Source organism: Belonocnema kinseyi, chromosome 6, assembly GCF_010883055.1.
Source record: "Belonocnema kinseyi isolate 2016_QV_RU_SX_M_011 chromosome 6, B_treatae_v1, whole genome shotgun sequence".
NCBI classification, from domain to species: domain Eukaryota; kingdom Metazoa; phylum Arthropoda; class Insecta; order Hymenoptera; family Cynipidae; genus Belonocnema; species Belonocnema kinseyi.
Window position 1 is genome coordinate 18890191 of NC_046662.1, and position 6303 is coordinate 18896493.

At 23.7% G+C, this 6303-nt stretch overlaps 1 protein-coding gene across 1 annotated transcript in view; it reads right to left on the bottom strand.

Annotated features, from left to right (window-relative positions):
- LOC117175284 (melanoma-associated antigen C1-like) overlaps window positions 1–6303 on the bottom strand; it is an 8932-nt gene that overhangs the window by 446 nt on the left and 2183 nt on the right. The window lies entirely within an intron of this gene.

Genomic DNA, 6303 nt, shown 5'->3' on the forward strand with positions numbered 1-6303 from the left:
TTATTTGAACAGGTTAATTTAAAAAATGCATACCTCGGTTCCCTAACAAAATTGATCATAAATTTATCCGCAATAAATAATATGTACGATTTTGTAATATCTGATAACACTTTTTAATTGTTCAAATTTTGATTAATAAATATGGATTTTCGCAATTTTCAAATAGCATATTTTGCTTTTTTTTACAACGAATAAGCTTAAAATAAATTGGAAAAGTTCTTTGCTTATGATATTTTATCAAGCCATAATGATGGCAGGTGAAAATATTTCTTCTTAATTTAAATAAATATGATAAACAAATAAAGATTTTCGTCAATTTTCAACCAGCAGATTTTTTTTAACCGAATCAATTTTAAATTACTCGGAAAAGTGCTTCGCTTATAACAATTGATTAGCAAACAATAAGTGTTAACAAATGGATGTCTTTTTTTTACGAAATCGATGAAAATCTGTATTTCTTTATAAAATTTATTTAATTAAGTAACAATTTATTTCGCCTGATCAAGTCTCCTAATAAATAGGGTCCTTCCTCAGCAATTGGCAATCAATTTCGTAAAAAAAGACGTCCATTTGTTGTCAATTTGTGAATTTTTTGAAATAATTTTTTTTTAACAATTTGAAAAATCATTGTTCTTTGATCAAAAATCTTGAGGGAAAGATTTTTTGAAGGCATTCCAAGCTAATTCTGCTGAAAAAGTGAAATATGCTAGTTAAAAAAGGAAATTGATGTGAGTCTGTGATAATTTATCAAATTTGTTTAAATAAATAATAATTATTGTCGCCTGACGAAGTCTCATAAAAAATAAGGCCCTTTCTAAGAATTCGCGCATAGAAATGTTTATAAAATAAACGTTTATTGCTGTTTGGTAAATTTTCATAAACGAGAGATATTCCTAAGAAATTTAAAATTGATTCACTTGAAAAATCGAGATCTGCCGGTTGAAAAATGGAAGAAAAAGTGAATTCTTTTATCGAATTTATATAAACAATTAAAAATTGTTATCATATTCAAAAACTCGTACATATTATTTTTTTGCGGACAAACTTTGATAAATTTTGTTTAAAGAACAAACTTTTTGGTGCGCAAAACAGCTAACATATGCATTTGTTTATATCATTAACAATTACTTTGTACTTAAAAAAAATGTTTAATATACAGTCTTCAAGTATTTTTAATCTAGAAGTAGTTCTTTCATTAATTTATTTGTTAATATGTGTAAAATTTGAAATTTGAAAAAGATGAATCAATATTTTGAGGTTCGGCGGATCAAAAATGAATTAAAAAATTATGGAAATTATTAGACTTTTGAAAAAATGGCTAATATTAATTTGTTTTCGTAATATACCTGCAAAACTTTTAAAAATTTTTGTTTTTTATTTTAGGATTCTAGAAATGTTACTTATCCTGGACAACTAAAGATATTGGAATATTTATATATATTTTTATATATATTTATATATATTTATATATATTTTGGTAAAACGCTGAGAATTAAGATTTTTTAAATACTGATTAAATTTAGGGTTTGTCTATTTTAATAGTCAAAGTCGTTTTTTAGGTATATTTTGACTTTGATAAAGTCCATGTTCAAATAAATTTTATAGTTTGAAAAGCTTGTAAAAATTATTTTAGTTCTTTGAGATTTATAAAGTTGAGATTTTGCCCCAGAAAAACTGAAAATATTGAAATTTTACCAGATTTTTGAAAATTATAAATATTATGTAAATCACGAAAAAAATATTAGTGATTTTTTATAATTAGCTGTTTGATATCATTTTCAATTTGATATACAAATGTCCAGCGTGGATACTTTAAGGCAGATACAAATAGTTTTTTTCTATTAATTCTCCTCAACTTGTTTTGAGAAATACGTTTAGCAATCAAACTTTGTCACTATTGATGTGAAGGGATGATCTTATAAAAATTATACGAATAATTTACCAATATGGACGTATAAAGATAAATGGAAATAATTTGTTCTCCTAACTCTCGTTAAATTATGTTGCGAACGATGTATAGTTTACTAAAAAATTAAAATCTGTTACTAGATATTATATCTTCATTTTTAAATCAAATTGTATAAACAAATGATCACTGTAGATTTTTATTATTTTCATATCGCGCCACTGGCAGCATAATTGAAAGAATATTCAAAAGGAAAATTATGTCCTTTTGCCTTTAAACACCCATACCATACATTCATTTATATAAATATGTAGCTGAAAAATAAAAATCTTTTAGCAATTCTAAATTTAAGGAATCTTTAAATTAAAAGCAACCTTTCTAAAAAGAGCAAAATTAAAAACTAGCCAAATCAAAATTGCACATTTCAAAGCCGGAAATCAAATAAATAATTCTAATCTTTTTCAATTCTAAACTTAAAGGAAAAAACAATTTGAAGAAAGTATAGATTGTAACTTAATTCATATTTAAAAAAAAGTTTAGTGAAAATGGAGAATCAACTAAAGTTACGAATTTTGAAGAATTATTCAAATTTGATTGATTGAATTAGTATAATTTTGTAGTTAAACGGTATCTATATTTATTTTGTTTTATTCGAAAGCATGAATGAAATATTGTATTTAAGATGAAATTATAATTAATAGAAAAAAAAGATTTCTGCTCCAAATAATGTTTATATAATGTCTATGTTATAATTAACTCAAATAAAAATGGTGTTAATTTGAACGCTCATTAAATAAAATAATTATCTACGATTGATTTACTTAAGAAGAAAATCTGCAATATTAAAAACACCAATTTGGATCACAAAAAGGAATCGATAGATAGAATATTTGTAATAATGTTGAAAATATGAAGATCTGAAATTGAAAAGCTCTATGATTTTAAATCATTAAGCGAATTGAAAAATCGAATTTGAATGAAGATTTGTTTTATTCTTCTCCAAATATGATCCAGAGTGAATGAAAAATTGCCAACCGACAATTATTTATTAACTTTTTTAAAAGTAATAAGCTTCCATATTTTGTGTTTTGAATCTCAAACTTTATTTTTTTTATAGAAAAGCTTATAAATTTGAATATCTTCAATGTTGGAAATTTAATTATATCTAAATTTAATACAAGGAAAAAGTGAATGGTTTTGCATATCAATATTTATTGCAATATTTATTGCGTTTCTTAATCTTGTTCATTTTTTAACGACTTTTCTGTACCCAATAGGCTGTTCAAGGAAATCCTTATTTCTTTTTATGAAACTCCACCCCTGCAAAGAATTTCTTTTGGTATAAAAATTATCCCTGATTTTTGGCACAAATAAAAAAATATATTTAGGGTTGCTACAAGCCCTAGAAGACCTGAAAGGCCTGGAAAAGTCATGGAATATAAAGAAAATGACTGGAAAATCTGGAGTTCATGGAATTTTGAAAAAAATGACTGGAACCTTTTTGATGGTCTATTTGAAAGTCTTAATAATTTAGTATTTTATAGCGAATTATATATTCGAAAATTGGAAAAGAAAATTTAAGGAAGAGGCAAATGTTAGAAAAAAAGTGTACGAATTAAATGAGAAGAAATGGAAGGTTCAATGAGAAAAGCAAAAAGAACTGGAAGTAATTGAAGAAGAAATTCGTGAACTGATAAAATTTTTATAGATTTTAATATAGACAATTTTATTAGTTCTTACGATCTAAAAGTTTTATTTAAACTTCGTTAAAAAGTTCAGACTTTTTTAGGTTATTGTTATTTTTAAATGTAATCCTAATCTTTGCATGAAGAGTTCGACTATAATTGATCTTGAAGTATTAAAAAAATAATATGATTATGATTACAGAATACTTTTTTTTCACTTGACAGAATAAATTCTCTTAATTTTAATTATACAAGAGCTAAACAAATTTCTTTTTAGAAGTTTGTTTTCGAAATTCTGTATAAAATAAGCTCAGAGTGAAGTCAATTTGTCTAGTTTTTAAGTAGATATTGCTAAAATAGTGTAAATTTCAATGTTTTCTTAAATTTTCAATAACTTCCGAAACAGTCAACATTTTTCAATATTCTTGCGCTTATTTTCAAGATTTTTTTTACCGTATCAGAACAGCTTACGGGTATTTAGCGTAAAAATTTTCTTTTTGAATTGCAAGAACTTGAAGTTATAACAAAAATGTTGGAAAAATTGCAATATTATTTTTGGTAACAAAAATATTTTTGTAAAATATATGAAACATATAATCATGAAGTCTCTATGTAATTTCCTCAGAATACATGTTTATGTAACTTTTATTCAGATTGGCTTACATATAAGATGTTTTCAAAATTTTCCAATTTTTTTATTGCAACTTCAAGTTCTTGCAATTCGAACAGAAATTTTTTACAATTCATGCCCGTAAACTGTTGTAACACAATAAAAAAATAGCTTCAAGATGAGCCCAAGAACATTGAAAAATGTTTATTAATTCGAAAGTTATTTAAAATTTGAAAAAAAATTAAACTGTACACTATTTTTGCAATATCTACTTAAAAGCAAGACAAATTGGCTTCACTTTGGGCATATTTTGTACAGAATATAAAAAAAATCAACCTTTTAAAGAGAAATTGTTGTAACTCTTTTATAATTAAAATTAAGAGAATTCATTCAGATATTAAAAAGAGGTGGCCTAAAACTGTAACTGTTTCAATTTGAAAGTCTTAATAAGTATTGGAATTAATATATCATTTACTCCGATAATTTTATTTTAAAATAAATATTTCAATGATTTATTAATAAAATATTTTTAATTCAAAGTTTTAGGTCTTACCTTATATTATTTTTTATAATAAATTTAATAAGTAAATTTGTTAATATATTATTTTTTTTGCCTTAAAAAATGCAAACGTGCGTTTGAAACTTATAAACTATTCCCAACTTAAAAATAACTCCATAATCATATGGTCGGAATATTTCATATGGCATTTCATATAATCGCAATATTTTACTGTCCATTTAAGATGAATAAATTAAAACCAAATATATGAAAGTAAACAATTTGAAACTTAATTGTTCTACACAGAAGCTTTGAGTCTCTAGAATTTCGAAGAACTTTTAAACTTTTAGCGTTACAATTTTAATTGTTCTACCTTAAAAATGTTTAATTTGTAAGTGAAATTGTTCAATTTTGATGTATAAATAACAATTGAACACTTATTATTTGTTGAAAAAATTTGAATAATTTTAAGAGATATTTAGAAGTGTTGAAAACATTCAAAATTAATTTAAAACTTAATATGATGTCAAGTAATTCAAACGAAGTATGTGGAAATTTCTTCCAGAATTTCTAAACACATTTTTAAATGAATACAATTTTTCGAAAATCCGGAAAATTTTAAAAAATCCTTAAAATCTTCCAGGTACTTTTTGGATAATTTTGGAAATCTCTAAGTATTTTGAAATTTTCTGTTACAATAATTTTTCAAAATGAAAAACCATTTTCAATCTTCCTAGGAACATTTTTTTTATTCTTTTGAAGCCTCAAAATTCTTAAAAACATTGTATTTTTTTTTTGAAATCTGAATAATAATAATCTTAAAATTACTCAAATTTTGTCTTGAAATATTAAGTGTTCTATTGCTATTTATAAATTCAAATTTTAGGATATTTTTTTCAATTTGCATAATTTTCTAAAAGTTGCAGAAAAAATTCAATTCATTTAAAAATATATTTTAAAGTTCTTCTAGATTTCTCAAGGCTTTGAAATAAAATTTTTAAGTTTTTCAAGGATGCTTAAACTATTTGAAATTAAAATAATTTAACTTCTAATTTAAGAACTGCTACGTTAAAAAAAGTTGTTTTTCAATTTTTAATGTGTCTACCTTAAAATTACTGAAAATAATATAATTTTTAAATTTTTAAAAGTTCACTGCTTGATTCTTTTATTTAAAGTTTTGAAAATGTTAACGTGGATTTATATTTTTGGAACTTAATCTCAATCTTTGAACTCTATAATTGATAATAGTTCTAATTTTGCAGTTTGTCTGCATTTCATTTAAAATTGTTCAATTTAAAAGTATTAGTACCTACCGTTTTATACGTGTAAAATATTAAGCGTTTGAGTGCACAATTTTTTAATTGACAAACTTAAAAAATTTTATTTTAAAAGTTTAAAATTCAATAGTTGCACTTTGAATGCTTTAATTTGTTGTTTATTGTTTATTGCTTTAAATGAAAAAAAAATATTAGAATAGAGCTCGATTTTTTAAATTTCATTGACCGTGAAAAATGTTTGAAAACGGGGAAATGACCGAGAATTTTTCTCCTCTATTAAAACGTCCACCCTGTTTATTACAATTGAATTTAAGTGGCTAAATTAA